This window comes from Lepisma saccharinum, chromosome 23 (assembly GCF_977018435.1).
Source record: "Lepisma saccharinum chromosome 23, izLepSacc3.1, whole genome shotgun sequence".
NCBI lineage: Eukaryota > Metazoa > Arthropoda > Insecta > Zygentoma > Lepismatidae > Lepisma > Lepisma saccharinum.
In genome coordinates, this window is record NC_139251.1 from 2,616,368 (window position 1) to 2,631,911 (window position 15,544).

General features: G+C 32.4%; 1 pseudogene; it reads right to left on the minus strand.

Moving 5' to 3' along the window:
* Window positions 1–2,042: 2,042 nt before the first annotated feature.
* Window positions 2,043–2,819, minus strand: LOC146005317 (cytochrome c oxidase subunit 3 pseudogene; annotated as a pseudogene).
* Between the last annotated feature and the right edge of the window lie 12,725 nt (window positions 2,820–15,544).

Below are 15,544 nucleotides of genomic sequence, written 5' to 3' on the forward strand. Positions count from 1 at the left end.
TTATCTTTATGGTGGTTTATATTGAGAATTACTAATATAGCTGCCCCCCCTTCTATTAATCTGTTGGGTGAAATTAGTTTGTTAAATAGAATTATTGGGTGATCCTATTTTAGTTTTGTAGGTGTTGCATTACTCTCCTTTTTAAGTGCTGGTTATACTTTATATTTATATTCTTACACTCAACATGGAATATACTATTCTGGTGTATTTTCTTGCTGAAGAAGTAACATTCGTGAATATTTATTATTATTTTGTCATTTATTTCCATTAAATTTTTTAATTGTTTTTTGTTCTCCTATATTTCATTGAATTTAAATTATTTAAGTAGTTTAAATAGAATAGTAAGTTGTGGACTTACTGGTAGCTAAAAAGTTCTTAGATCAATGGTTTTTAATTTTTTTATTACAAGTATAGTATCAATTATTTTATTAATTAGTAGAATAATTTTATTATTATTAGGGATAATATTTTTAATTAGGGATGTTACAATTTTTATTGAGTGAAATATTGTTAATTTGAATAGTTCTAATATTATTATAACAATATTATTTGATTGGATATCTTTAATTTTTATAGGATTAGTTATATATATCTCTTCTATGGTTATTAATTATAGAGGTTCTTATATAGAAGGGGATTATAATATAAATCGATTTATTATTTTAGTTTTATTATTTGTCGGGTCTATAATGTTTTTAATTATTTCTCCTAATATTATTAGAATTATTTTAGGATGGGATGGTCTAGGACTAGTTTCTTACTGCCTAGTAATCTATTATCAGAATGTTCGTTCCTATTCTGCTGGAATATTAACTGCTTTGTCTAACCGAATTGGTGATGTATTTATTTTATTATCTATTGCTTGAATATTAAATTACGGTAGCTGAAATTATATTTATTATTTATGATTAGTTTCTGACTTTGATATAATATTAATTACTAGATTTATTATTATTGCTGGGATAACAAAGAGTGCACAAATTCCATTTTCTGCATGGTTGCCGGCAGCTATGGCTGCACCAACCCCGGTTTCTGCATTATTATATTAAGGCTGTTGACTATGGGTGAAGTGAACTTATGGGGGGACAGGGAGTCTATAAATATATAAGGAGTGGTTCTTTAAATATCCAATTAATACATTCTAATTATTTTAATATTTATTTTATATTTTCATTTTTAATAGTAATTTTATTAATAATTTATATGTGTTTATATAGCTTATAATAAAGCATAATATTGAAGTTATTAGGAAGAATAAATAATTCTATAGGCACTTCTTGAACTTATTTAAAGTTCAGCTTTATCATGAAAAGATAATGTAATTTTATACTAAAGAAATGGTGTGAGAGTATTAATGGAGTTTCACCACTAAAGATGGAAGTTAGCAGCCCCCACTTAATAATATACCCCTTAACTGAGGAGATAATCCTAATTTTATTATTAACATTAATATGCCGCCTTCCTTTGGCTTCAGTCAAATAAACAAGGGTAATATATATACCAATTTATTCAGGTCGAAGCTGATTGCTTTTGCTTCTTGCTCAATAAAGTAAATTGAACTATTCAATACCTTTTGAATGCAACTCAAATATTATTATTAACTATTACTCTAGCATGCTCATTCTAGTGATCCTTGGGTTCATTCATGATATAAACCTAAAAGCAAGATTAATAGGAATAGGAGTCTAACACATATTCAATATATTAGTTTTGAATTAGTAATAATAACTGTTATTGGTAATAGTAATACAATTTCTACATCAAAAATTAAAAAAATTACTGCAATTAGAAAGAATTTTATAGAGAATGGAATTCGTGCTGAGGATTTTGGGTCAAATCCACACTCAAACGGTGATCTTTTTTCTCGGTCTGTAATTATTTTTTTTGATAGTAATGTGGATAATATTATTACAATTGAGGTAATTACTATAATTAATAATGAGGTACTTATGATTATATTAATTATTTACTTTATTTTATTATAATCTTTTTAATTGGAAGTTAAGTGTACTTTAAATATACTAAGTAAATTATCTACCTCATCAGTAAATTGAAATATAAAGGAATAATCATACTACATCTACAAAATGTCAATATCAGGCTGCTGCTTCAAATCCGAAGTGATGTGTTGGTGAAAAATGACATAAGATGTGTCGAGCTAAACATACCCCTAGGAATGTTGATCCAATAATAACATGTAACCCATGAAATCCTGTTGCTATAAAGAATGTGGATCCGTATACTGCATCAGCAATAGTAAAGGGGGATTCATAATATTCATATGCCTGAAGAATAGTAAAATATATTCCTAATATTAATGTTAATATAAGGGCTTGCGTTGTATGTGAATGATTTTTTTCTAATAACCCATGATGGGCTCATGTTACTGTTACTCCTGAGGCTAATAAAATTGCTGTATTTAATAAAGGTACTTGTATTGGGTTAAATGGAGTAATCCCCCTTGGTGGTCATAATATCCCCAGTTCAATTGTTGGGGATAATCTTCTATGGAAAAATGCTCAAAAGAAGGATACAAAAAATAATACCTCTGAAATAATAAATAGAATTATACCCCATCGTAGTCCTATTATAACTTGACTTGTATGTAATCCTTGATATGTTCCCTCTCGTGAAATATCTCGTCATCATTGAATTATTGTAAGAAGTATAGTTGTTATTCCTATTGATAATAAAATTATATTTTGTTGGTGAAATCATCTAATTATCCCTGTTGTTAATATTATTGCTCTAATAGCTCCTGTTGCTGGTCATGGGCTTTGATCTACTAGGTGATATGGGTGGTTTTGGTTTGCTGACATTGGTTATTTTGATTCTCTAGAATAAATAGCAATTAATAAGGCAAATACATAAGATTGGATAAATGCTACGGCTGTTTCTATAATAATTAATATAATTTGTGCTAAAATTAATATTGAAAGTCCAATAATTTCTAATATTGTTCCTGTATTTCCAATTATTGATATTATTAAATGTCCAACTATTATATTTGCTGCTAGTCGCACCGATAGAGTTATTGGACGAATTAGATTTCTAATTATTTCAATACCTACTATAATTGGTATTAATAGTGCTGGTACACCTTCTGGTACTAGGTGTGCTAATATATGTTTTGTATTATTAATTCACCCAAATAATATAAATGATAATCATATTGGTAGGGCCAGAGTTAGGGTAAATACTAAGTGACTTGATCTAGTAAATACATAGGGTAGTAATCCTATTGAATTATTAAATAAGATTATTGAAAATATACTAATAAATATTAGGGTTCTACCCTGGTGACTAATTATTCCTAAAATGTTTTAAATTCTTCATGTAATTTTATTATTATTATGTTATATAATATAGAGGTTCGTGATTGTATTAATCAAAATGGGGCTGGGATTATTAATAATCCCAGGAATGTTCTTATTCAATTTAGTGATATGTTTATAATTGATGATGTTGGGTCGAATGATGAAAATAATCTTGTTATCATTTTCAGTATTTAATTTTTGATTTATTTTCTATTTTAAAGTTGTTACTATTTAATAATTTATTATAATTATAATAATTGATGATTATAAATAGAAAATAAATTGATATAAATATTATAAATAGTATAATTCAATTTAATGGATATATTTGTGGAATAAAAAAGTATCTATAAAGATAATTTAGGTTTGACATTCCTATGTTATAAATTAACTAACTCTTTTCATTAGAAGTAGTTGTTATATTACTATTTTATGGTTTACGAGACCATTACTTACTTTTCAGTCATCTAATGATTCTTGTATAATTTTTATTAATCAATTAATAAAAGATTTGTGAGTTGTAGTTTCAACAATAATTGGTATAAATCTATGATTAGAGCCACAAATTTCTGAACATTGTCCGAAAAATAAGCCAATTCGACTAATATTTACTCCTGCCTGGTTAAGTCGTCCTGGGGTGGCATCTATTTTAATCCCTATAGATGGTATGGCTCATGAGTGTAATACATCTGCAGATGTAGTTAGTACTCGGATATCTATGTTAATTGGTAATACTGTTCGATTATCTACGTCTAATAATCGAAATGAGTCTATAGATATTTCATTTGTTGGGGATATATATGAGTCAAATTCTGCCCTTATAAAATCGGAGTATTCATAACTTCAATATCATTGATGTCCAATAGTTTTAAGGGTCAATGAAGGTTGATTAATTTCATCTAATAAATATAATAAACGTAGAGAGGGTAGGGCAATAAAAACTAGGGTAATTGCTGGTATAATTGTTCACATTGTTTCTAATGTTTGTCCTTCTAAAAGTATTCGGTTTGTTAATTTGTTATTAAATAATGATGCTATTAAGTATCCTACTAATACTGTAATTATAATTAAAATTAATATTGTGTGGTCATGGAAAAATATTATTTGTTCTATTAATGGGGAGGATCTATCTTGTAATCCTACTTGATTTCAGGTTGCCACTTTTAAGTAAGGGGTATCCCTTATATTTGAAGCTTAAATTCAATGCACTTCTCTGCCACCTTAAAAATTAGTTGTTAGTAAGTAGTATTGGGAGTTCTGAATATGTATGTTCAGAGGGAGGTGACATTTGATACCATTCAATTGATGATGCTTGTTGTAGGTTAAATAATGTTGGTCGGGCACTTGTTATTCCTTCTCAGGTAATAAAAATTATAATGATTACTGCTGTAAATGATTCATTCACTGCTAGTTTATTTAAAGAACTATCGGAGAAATGTGGAATCCATCTGAAATTCGCTCCAGCAGCTAATCATAATTTAATCGAATTATTGGAACGATCACATGCTATTTTACAGGGACTTATGAAAAACTTCGTGAACTCAAAACACACAGATTGGATTTTATACTTGCAATCTTGCAAGTACAAGATTTTTCATACTTGTAATATTTATAAGTATTACTTTCTTAGAATAAGGGTGACTTAGAGGCGGCCTTGTCTCAACAAAACCTCTATACATACCGACATATTAAGTTCTCTCACATACAACATTACACTAACGATCAGGAGGAAATGCCTGTTCGGTATATGATGCAAATTTCCTTTCCAAACCTACCTGAATTGCCTCACAGATAATTCAAATGTTAACGGTGAAATGAACATTTTAACAATATTATGAAACCATGTTAACAGTCCTCAGTTCAGCTTTTTCACACATGTCAAGGTCTAGAGATGGTCACCAGCTAAAACCTTGGAGCAATAAGAAGTCAACACGATTTACACCTGAAGGACGCAGAGGAATTATTTGTCCTCCGATTATTTTTTTTGAGAATTTCTCAAGATTTTTATTCCTGAGATTTTTCTTTTAATTTTTCGACACGTGGAAACATGAATTACAATTAGACCTTTCATCAGTTTTAATAAGGCAATTCAGCGAAATCAGTCGATAAGCACCAAATAGTTTAACACGGATCTCCTTCATTCTATTCAATTAACTCCTACTGAAGTCAAGTAGTATTGAGACCTGACATTCAACGCTGATAATACATACATTGATTTGAAGGAATATTTTCATACAACTAAATATTTCACATTCAGAATTCGACGATATGCAGTTCTCTACTGTACGTTTTTCATCAATGACAATATTTGTAGCTGCAAAGTTAATGCATCAAAGTGAAAAACATTTTTCACGGCCACAAGGAACTAATATATACATATATACGTGGTTTGGTTCAAGAAGAAACTTCATTTTCTATACGCAGAGACTATTAAGTGATGATAACAAGAGTAAAATTATGATATTTTACTTGAACTCTTTGTGAGAATCAGGATCACTCAAGGATCATTTTATGGACAAATGCTAGTGATATTCATACATAGTAGATAGAAAACAGGCATTTAAAAACAAACCGGTTATAACCGGTTATACAAGTGTCATGTGCCATCGGGCACTTAACAAGTGCAATCAGGTGACCCTGTGTCGGGATGTGTCATGTGCCCATCTTGCATCTTGGAACATGCATGTTAGAACATGTTATTTATTTCCTAGTAGGGAACAGTGCATCTTGGGCTAAACTGGTTATAACTGGTTATACAAGTGTAACAGGCATTTAAAAACAAACCGGTTATAACTGGTTATACAAGTGTAATTTGCCATCGGGCACTTAACAAGTGCAATTTAAGGCAAAATCAGGCGACTCTGTGTCGGGATGTGTTATGTGCCCATCTTGCATCTTGGAACATGCATGTTAGAACATGTTATTTATTTCCCAGTAGGGAACAGTGCATCTTAGGCTAAACTGGTTATAACTGGTTATACAAGTGTAACTTGTCATCAGGCACTTAAGAAGTGCAATTTAAGGCTATGCCTACCCCTCTGCAAGAGGCCACCCCTCTGCAAGAGGCTACCCCTCTGTAAGAGGCCACTTACACTCACTTCCGGTCCACTTACGGTCTACTTCCGGTCTAATTTCGGTCCACTTCCGGTCCACTTCCGGTTATACAGTGTAACTTGCCTCTATCGGGCACTTAACATCAAGTGCAATCCTGCGACTCTGTGTCAAGGGTGTGTTGCATGATCTCTCTTGCATCTTGGTCCAAGTTCACCCACACCCATTTTTTGCATCTTGGGCATAAAGTTCTGATACTTATTTCATGATAATAAATAACCCAATGAAAAATAATGCCAATGAACCTGTTTGGATTTAAGAAACATATTAAACCTGTAGAGAAAACAGCTGTAAACATGGATGTAATTAAAGAAATTCATTGCGAATGAAAAGGAATAATTATCATCCATCTGAATAGTATCTGGTATCAGGTTGATGAGGATACAGGGAAACAATTGCTTGTGTTCAATAATAATCTTGCATCTTACAGAATTCCTGTCACAGGTAAAATTCAAATATCTGTTTCTTCTAGCACGGGGGAAGGGAGGTCCCCTACGGGGGTAAATATACATATAGTTAGAAATCTGTATAGAATTAAACACAATAATATGAACCCCGACAGCACATACGATGTAGAGAAAGATGATTATCTCTATGCAGAAATTATTGGCGAGTATGACAAGTTAATCCCCTTCTTCATGGAAATTAAATTAATTTATTCTCTCATGAATATATAAAAATACCGTGAATAAAAAATAAAATTAAATAATACATATTCAAAATTAATATACATAATGGATATATTTGGAAACAGAAGAAGACAAGAAATACCAGATAATTCAAGTGACATTGCCAGACTAGATGAAAGATTAAAAAAGCTTAAAGAAGACTTGTTAATCTTACAGAATTCACTAAGTTTAAATATACAAACAGAGATTACTAATCTCCAAACTCAATTGATTAACTCCATAGTGAAAATTGATAGTGAACTCAAATCCCTACTTGAAAAATATACAAATTTAGCATCCATAGACAACCTTCAAAGCTTGGGGGAGAGTGTAGTCAAATTGAAAATTGAACTTGAGAAATTTAGACAAATACAAACAACTGCTACAGAGCAATTAAAACAAGAATTAAACAATCAAGCGAATACTCTTCGCACAGAACTTCTTTCTATTATTCAAAATATCAAAACTCAGGGGGAATATGAACAGCTCAATGCCAGTATTGCAGAATTACAAGAGCAGTTTCAATCTTTTGAGATCCCTTCACTGGAAAATATTAAAACTGAACTCCAAACAGATCAGTTGCATACATCTATAGCAGAAGTTCAAGCTAAACTACAAACATTAGAAAATTTTATCGATAATCTTCCTTCATCTTCAGAATTAAATGCTATCGCACGCAGCGTTGCCAATATCAAGCTACAGTTAGAAACTTATGAAGATTTTGGTAAGATACAGGGTACCATAGCTCTCATTGAGGATACTTTGACTACTATGAGAAATGAATTAACAAATGTACAAGAAACTTTAGAACAAATCACCAAATTGGAAAATCTGAATACCGAAACTGAATTATCGCATTATCACCATCTCATAGATAACATTCAGAACAAATTGCAAATATTACAGCAATCTACGCCAACCCAAGATGACTTAAAGCACCTTCAGGATGCCTTGAGCAGTGTTGCAGATGCCAGCGAGTTAAATATTGTGAAAGAAGCCTTGACCACACTTCAAAACACTGTAGCTAATTTGCCCACTTCCCAAGAGTTAAGATCTGTAAAAAGAGCAGTGAATAGAATTCTCAAGTCAGAGGACATCAAAAACATACAGGAAGAGATTGGTGTAATTCAAAATACTATTAATACTTTACCTACCAACCAGATAATCAATGAACTTCATGCATTATTTGTGGAAATCAAAAATCAAGTGCACGATCTTGCAAGCCAGAGTACCAAATTGAAACTTGTAGAGAGTTTACAAGAGATTATATCAAACATCAAGCTACAGCTTGCTACTCTGAAATCTACTCAAGAATCAGCATTATCTAATTTCACCACACAACTCCACAACCTCAAGGAAGAGTTCAAACGATTGTATGTTGATGTGAGAATCAAACCTAGCTACAGTGAAGTAGTACAAACCATAGAGGAACACCTGGAACAAATATTAAGCAGGTTGGAGGAACAAGAATTAAAACATTTTTTTACTGTTGATATTGTTAGACTACAGAGTATTCCAAATACTAGAGGTCGCTGGACATATGTCAATGCAGGCAATGTTTACAAATTGTACCCATACAATCAGTCTCATGAATTTTTCCTCGATGGTAATATTAAATTTCTCAATTTTGGTTACTTGAAGAGTGGTAAGCATTTTGAAGTACCACAGTTCACCATACAAAGAAAAGATGGTGTTCATAGAGCACTTCAGATACCTGTTGCATACTGGGATGAATCTGCAAAAAGATATAAAGTACATGAGGATGAACAATTATCTGTTTTTAATGTAGAAGCAGGTGATCAATTATTATTTGAAGTGAAACAATTATACCCAGAGGATAATCCATTTTATGTCATATTCTCTTATACCATTAGATGTCAAGACAAGATATAGTTTATGAATTACATAAGCCAGCTCGTCGCAACTACAAGCGATTGAGTGTGGTGACAAAGGGTATAGATGATCTGTTTCAAGCAGATCTGATAGAAATGTCAACAGGAACTTTGAAAAATTTACATAAGATAAATCATAATTACAAGTACATGCTTACAGTTATCGATACATTTAGTAAGTATGCATGGGCAATTCCCCTAAAATCCAAAACAGGTGCTTGTGTTGTTGAAGCTTTTAAATTGATATTTAGCAAAGGCAGGATACCAAAATATCTACAGACAGATAGAGGAAAAGAATTTTATAATTCTACATTTAGCAAGTTAATGGAACAATATAATATTAAACATTATTCTACATATAGTGATCTCAAAGCAAGTATAGTGGAAAGGTTCAATAGAACATTAAAACATCTAATGTGGAGGCAATTTACTCTACAGGGTAATTACAAGTGGATAGATATTTTACCTAGCCTAGTTCATAATTATAATAACTCAGTACACAGTACTATTCACATGAAACCAGCTGAGGTAACCAAAGCTGATGAGGCAAGATTGATTTCTACTGTTTACTGTAATAAATATAAACATACAATTAAGAAACCAAAATTCAGAATAGGAGAACAAGTAAGAATTAGTAAATTTAAACATTTATTCGAGAAGGGATTTACTAAGAATTGGTCTACAGAGTTATTCACTATAGTTCAAGTTTTGCCAGGGAATAGAAATACCTATATGATAAAAGATAGTAGCAATAAAATACTAAAAGGGAGATTTTATGAAGAGGAGCTCAGTAAAACAAAATATCCAGACACATATCTAATTGAAAAAGTATTACTTAAAAAGAATAATAAACTTTATGTTAAATGGCTTGGATTAGCAGAGAAAAGTTGGATAGATGCAGACAAAGTTATTCTTTGACACCAACATGGAATGTTGTACAGCGATTGCCAGATATAGCAAAAACTACTAAGAGAAATGGTGAGTTGCTGCCTGATCACATAAGATACCTCATAGTAGGGCCTTCAGGTTGTGGGAAGACTACCTTGCTTGTAGATAATTTTTTGCTGGCCCCTAACTGGTTACACTGGAAAAATAGACACTTGTATGTATTTTCAAGAAGTTTAGAACAACCAAAATACCAGCAACTCATGAAGGTGTATGAGGGACTTAACATATCTACATTTGATACAAAAATAAAACCTCTCGATCACTGTTTGAAGAATTCTGTTGTTGTTTTTGATGATGTGATTCTAGAAAATCAGAATGAGATAAGAAATTTCTTTACACAGGGTAGACATAGGGAAATAGATTGCTTTTACTTAGCTCAAACTTACACCAAGATTCCCAAGCAGTTATTAAGAGATAATACAAATTTAATTTGTTTATTTCGCCAAGATCATACTAATCTGAAACATGTTTATGATGACTATGTTGGGGGAGATTTAAATTATAATCAATTTTCAAAATTCTGCTCTTCATGTTAGAACACCGATGATTTTGGATTTGCTACGATCGACATGACAAGAAAACCTAGCAATGGGAAATTTAGAAATAAAATCAACGACTTTTTGAACGTCGAAACATTATAAATAACCATCAATCAAAAAATATAAATATGTCAAAACATAAAATTGAAGATAATTTAAAATTACATGAGTATCTTGCTAAACGCTTCAAGGGGTGGAAGGATGAGAACAGAGGCTTTTATGAGCAGCGCAAGCCTATTATAGATGCTATCAGTGGTCTTGGTAAAGAAATTAAAAGCATCACAGAGCAAAATAAAGATCTCATCAATGATTTGGTGCCTCTCACTGCTAAAAACTATGCAGACTTCCCTCCTACCCCCTTATCTAGCATTCACACACCTTTATCACTTAAAGAACCTCCTAGACCAGCTATACAACAAGAATCAGAGAAGAAAATTGAGTTGGGGCCCTTTTCAAGGGATTATTTGAGTACAGGCAAGTTTGAGAAAGATGAGGTCTTTGGACTGTACCCTACTATGAAACCTAATGAAGGAGCAGTTTGGAAAATAGGGAAGTCTAGAGTGACATTCGAGGGGGACAACATAAAAGTCAATTTGGGTGATGAAAACAGTTGGTCAAGGTACCCTGGTACCCCTGGTCTATGGGAGCTCTTAACCAAGAAGCAACCAAAACATTTTACTGAAGAAGACTATCAAAGTTATTCAGATATTCTGATACCTTGTATCAAAACAACGATGCTAGTCAGAACAGAGTTAAATCAAGTAGTGGAGACAAGTACAAGAACCTTATCAAGCCCATCTGGAACCAACTCAAGACTGGAAGTGGTATCAAGCAATATAACACTTTAGCTAAAGAGTTTGTGTGGATTAATGATGTAAGAAAACTTATAGACAGGCTGTTGGTGATAGCAGGGGAAGAGAATGCTGGAAACAACAATTTTTACAATGAGAAGATGGGTATTGTAGATATGATTAGTAACAAGCTAGCTACTTTTATTGCAAATGATCCTAAAGGCATAGGATACTTGATTAAAATTATCAATACTCTACCACCTAAATTCTGGAACATGGCAGAGGGTAAAGGCTTAGTTAATGATATTATTAATAAACTGCCATTTGAGGTACATGTTCCTGGCTATCAGTACTGTGGTCCAGGTACCAAACTTGACAAGCGATTGAAGAGGGGAGACAAGGGAGTTAATCCTCTCGATGCAGCCTGCAAGGAACATGACATTGCTTACAATAGACATGCAGATCTTGATACTCGACATGTGGCTGATCAAAAATTAGAAGAAGCAGCATTTGGAAGATTAACCAGCAGAGATGCTTCGTTGGGTGAAAAAATAACTGCATTGGGTACAACAATTGCTATGAATACAAAACAAAAGTTAGGGTGGGGTTTGTAATATAAATATATATAAATATAAATACCCTTAAATAATAATAATAAACAATATGAAACCTAAAGGTGTTGTCTACCAGATTCCATATCATAATCTTAAAAATTTAAAAATTAATCCAATTTTAACTAAAAACAACAAGAGAAGAAGAGACAATGTATAGCCAAAGGGAATGGAATGAAATTATTACTTAGCACATCACAATTAAAAAGGTTGCAAAATAGAAGAAACAAATCACATAGTGGTGGGTTCATATTTAGCATCCCTGCCATCTTAGCTGCTCTAGGGGCTATCGGGAGCTTGGCTGGCGGGAGCGCTGCTATTGCCAAAACTGTAATAGATTCAAAAAAGAATAAAGCAGAACTAGCAGAACAGAAAAGACATAATCTAGCTATGGAGAGCCCCCTACGAGGGGGTAGTGGTGTAAAGTCTAGGGTACTCAGTGGTATGAAATCCAGAGCTCTCAGAAAATTAAAAAAAAAAGAGGAAGCACTCACCAACCAAGATATTGAATCTTTAGTTAAAATATTTAAAATTAAGTATTTCAGAGGTGTTTTCATGAGTGACGCTCTTCCTAAAAATAGTTCTCCCCCTTCTTGGGAGGCTCGAGAATGTGGTGTGGTTAACTTGGATATGTCCAAAAATATTGGTACACACTGGATATGCTATTATAAACAGAATAACAATACTTACATATTTGACTCCTTTGGTGGGGTGCCCCCTACAGAATTAATTAATTATTTAAAACATGTAAACATTTATTACAATGATGAGCGTATACAAAATTTCAATCAAATTATATGTGGTCATGTTTGTGTTACCATGCTCAGAATTTTGAATAAAATACATAAGATCAAATTAGAAGATTTTCAAAAAGCTGTGTGGTACATTAAGCATGGGAATTTTACATCTTTCTAGTGAGACATCGATCTTGAAACTACATCTCCATGATGATATCATATATCCAAAATCCATAGCTCTCAGAGCTTTCTACAGCATGTACCTTATTCCAAATGTAACAAATTATAATAATTCTATAGTTGTGGGCAATGAGAAAATTGTTATTCCCCCTGGACAGTATAATTTATCTACTTTACAATCAGAACTTGGCAACAGTATACTCCTATCTCAGAATTCTGTAACACACAGAGTGGAGATTGTGTCTGCGCAAGAAACGGTAGACCTGTCTAGCATGGGTGAGATTTTAGGATTTCCCAACAACACCAAACTAGAACCAGGTATTAGACACATAGGTAAATTCATACCAAAATTCTTGGCTATAGAGACATTGAACATTCACTGCAACATTGCTAAAGGGATGATTATCAAAGCTGAAGAAAATTCAGTTGGTAGACACAAGGAAACAGGTATCATAGCTACATTCAAACCAAATTCTGAATTCATGGAGCCAATTTTCTATTCCCCCATCCCACCAATCTATTTTCCAGTTTCACATGACAAAGTTAATTACATAGAGATAACAATTACAAATGAGAAGAATGAGATAGTTGATTTTGCTGGTGCCAATACCACTGCAGTAATTGAAATAAATATTTAATAAATAAATATATAAATAAATACCCAAAATTGAAAATATTGAGAGTTATGAATTACAGTCCTTCCCTCCAAACAGGAGGACCTTTGCAAACCTCAATGAACCCAACAAAGAGATCGAGTTTGAAATCACAGCAGGGGATGGGTTTATTCATCCACACAGATCAGATTTGTATATAAAATTAGATATTGTTAAGAAGAGCACTGATGAAGAATTTCCTCCTACTGCTAATGTGAAACTTATAAATAACTTTGTACCCTTCTTGTTCTCACAAGTTGAAGTTAAGAAGCATGGCACAGTCATAGACAGAATTGATTACCCTGGTATTACATCCACTACAATAGGAACTTTGAAACTATCTAAAGCAGAAAGTGCTTACTACAAAGCTGCTGGATTCGAAGCAGGTACAAAAATTCAAACAAAATCTCACACAGTGTTGTTCCCGATGAGATTGCTATTTGGATTATTTAGTGATTACAAAGAGATCATGTGGAAAGGAGGTCTTAGCATCATATTTCGTAGAGCACCCAATGATAACAATGCCATCATGAGGTACAAAACTTTAAATGCAGATGGTACAGCAAATGATGCTAGCTTGCCAGAGGCTGCAAAATGTGTTATACAGTCCATGGAACTAAGAATGCCAATTGCTGAATATGAAGCAAATTATTCTCTCAAGTATAAATCCAACATATTGAAGAATCCAAAAATTCCTTTAGTTTTTTATACTTACCAGTGCATATCTAAAGCTGTAGAAGGCAAGTTTTTTGAATATGCTATTACAACACAGTTTTCAATCTTTAAGATATGACATGCCAGAGTTTGTAGCTGTACTGTTCCAAACAGCAAGAGATAACAAACAAGAAAAAGACAGCAGCCAGTTTGATGACGGTAAAATTAAAAACATATATTTAAAGAATGGTAGAAATGAAGTGTTCCCCCGTGAAAATTACAATTTGAACATAGCAAATCGAGATTATTTAAAATTGTATGAAGGATACTCTGCTTTTAAGAGAGTTACTGAAGGAAATATGAATATGTATTATGATCCAGATGAATTCATAGCTCATAGGCCAATGTTTCTAATAAATGCTTCAAAAAGAAAATTAGTAGTTATAAATGATAGAACTAATATTAAAATAGTATGTGAATTTCATGATGCACTACCAGAGAACACTACATGCAGTGCAATTTTAATTGTAGAGAAGTCATACATATATGATGTGAAGAATGAAAGAATAATAGAACAATTTTAATTTCTATATGTTTAACAAGTTATCAACCATCCTCCTAGCTCAATTAGGGATGGAGATATAACAATTTTTAAGTTACATCTATCTATGATGAACATTTGTTGCAAGATTTGCTTGTATTATAGTGTCCATACTCTCTTGTATGAACATTGCAATCTAATATTTGCAATTTATTATCATTGCCATTGAGTGCTATTTTGTTTTTTTATAGTGGTATGGACACCATCCAATCTACTAGTAAGATGATGAGCTGACATTAATAAGGTTTCATTTTTCAATAGGCACTGTTTGAAATCTTCTATTGTGAGTTTAGCAGTACAACTTAGACTCACACCCTTAGCCTTTTTTATTTCATTTTTGCCATCTATCTTTAGGCAGTACATTTTTGGCCTCAGGCCAGCAAATTCTGATATTATGGACCCTTCTACCTCATCTTTCATTTTTCCTGGGATCATCTGATTTTCAACACTGTACAGTGGATGATCTTTTGGATAGTTACTAAAATCAAAATGTTCTCTCATAGAAAACAGATCACTGTATAAATCATCTATTTTTATTACATATACAAAAGCATCAGTATCCATGTAGGCTATCTGAATATTATTGTTGGGCCTCATAACATCATAATGGAACTTATACATCACCAATTTAGCTAATTCTAGAACTGCAACACCCACAGCTATTGGTGCATCACATATTACACTGACAGGGTTCCTCTCAATAAGAGTTAGATCATCAGTGATGCTGTTAAAGCTCTTGTATGTGGGGTCATTAATAAGCTTCTGGATTTTTTTAGGATCAGACACCAAAGAGCATCTCACCCTATTTCTTTTATCCTCTAAACATTTCCCATAAATAGAGT